Source organism: Salvelinus sp. IW2-2015, linkage group LG22 (genome assembly GCF_002910315.2).
Source record: "Salvelinus sp. IW2-2015 linkage group LG22, ASM291031v2, whole genome shotgun sequence".
Classification (NCBI taxonomy): domain Eukaryota; kingdom Metazoa; phylum Chordata; class Actinopteri; order Salmoniformes; family Salmonidae; genus Salvelinus; species Salvelinus sp. IW2-2015.
Window position 1 is genome coordinate 30224760 of NC_036862.1, and position 2111 is coordinate 30226870.

Genomic DNA, 2111 nt, shown 5'->3' on the forward strand with positions numbered 1-2111 from the left:
AGTTAACTACTGTACCTAACAATTATCCAGTAGTAGTGATTATGGTCCCTCAATATACATTTAACATATTACAACATAGTCTATGTGTTACAGCACTACTTTTGGTGTCCCCCTCAGGAATTGCTCTTGAGAAAATTTCATGTAATTGTCCCCTCCAAGGTTGATATCAGATTTTCGCCCCTGCCGTTGGTATAAGGTTTTTACTGTGGAATGCAGTGTTTGGTTTTTGCCAGACATAATGGGACCCGTGTCGTCCAGTTCTGCAAGCAAAATTGGACCAGCATTCCTCCACCGCGATGTGAGAGACTGATCAACAACTACAGGAAGCTTTTGGTTGTAGTCATTTTAGCTAAATGTGGCACAACCAGTTATTGAGTGTAAGGGGGCAATTACCTTTTCACATAGGGGAATTGGGTGTTGCATAACTTTGTTTATTAAATAAATGAAATATGTATAATAAGTATATTTTTTGTTATTGTTCACTCAGGTTCCCTTTATCTAATATTAGGTTTTGGTTAAAAAATAGAGAGAATCAGACAGGGCAAATACTTTTTCACGGCACTGTAGGCATGGAAATGACTGTGATTTGGAAGAATTTGTGCAAGGTAAATGAAATGGTGTGAGTAATGAGGGGTAGTCTAGGCACCTGTCTGAACTACTAACAGATAACAGATAACATCTTCCTCTTCATTACCTGTTATCAAAATAGCATCAAGGTGACAACTGGAAACAGTCCACTCATACTGAAGACCAGATGGGGGGAATAAGTCATGTTATGAGACATCCATAGGCTGGTTACATTTTGGTTTGTTTTCATTTAGAACACATGATAATGGAAATGTTGTGTTTACCACACGATAAGCTGTGTTTTGGCCTTTAGCACGTACAGGTTGTGTTTGTCTATTAATATTCAAATGAGTTTGAGTTTGGGTGTTTCAAGGGCTACTTTACTTCACTTAAAAACAATGACCTTTTGGGTGGTAGTCATTCTGGACTTGAAAGATTAGTTTCGTAAGCATACTCCGCTTGCTTGGAGCTAATGTCATCAGTTGTTGTTTTTACAAACATAATTATATTTGACATTAAAATACAACATTATCAAGTGTTAAATTGTATTGAAGTGTTAAATGAATCCAAAGTTTGAATTAACCTCGTAACTCAAAAATTTACAAAGTAACTTCTAAACTTGTTGCATAGTGTGGCAAATGTATCCATATTTTGTTCACCATAAAGAAATTAAATGTCAGATACTCCACTGTGAAGATCATGGCATAAAAAGGTCAGAATGAGGTCAAACTGAGAGAAAATGCTATTTCATAATGTAAACTGAGGAACAATCCCAATGAGAAGTTAAGTAATCTTAAATACTGTGAAATCTGTGCAGTAAATACAGTATTTTTTTAGACCTTTTGATGACCTCACCACCATCTGTAGTGTAAAAAGCAGAGTCCTTTTGCGGTAAACCACTGCCATATGGTCAAGGCCCTCCCACACAAAACCCCAGAGGTGAGCATTGGCGTAAGGTCAGTCTTCCATGCAAAGCTCCAGGCTCCAAGCATGGCGTCAATTGGCCCACCTATTTCCATGATTAACAGTATCCATGGGTTACTGAGCTGCTGGGCATCCACAATCCACCATCCACCCACCATGCCCTGTTAGGGACCTACGGGGGAGGAGGATGAAGCAGGAGGGCAAGGGAGAGGTCTCCAGGGCATGATGGTTGTGGGAGGTTAAAAACTGCAAACAGAGTGGGAGGAATCACACACATCCTAATGTGGTGAAGTAGTTACAGGAACTGAACAGAACAATACACATCTAGGGAAAGGGAGGGAATTTCAACTCACTGTTTGCTGCTCTTGGCCCAAGGGTGATGTTTAAATTCAGCTCATTTGATAAAGCCAGGTTGGTCAGCATGGGTTAAATTGAGAATTCAGATGTAGGGTAGCGTTATTTGGGCGGGTCAGGAGTAAGGTTGAGCCAGCTTTGGGTTGGGGTTTGGGTTGAGACTAGGGCTGGGGTTAGGGTTGTGGTGGAGGCTGGGGTTAGGGTTGTGGTAGAGCCTAGGGTTGTGGTGGAGGCTAGGGTTAGGGTTGGGGTAGAGGCTGGGGTTA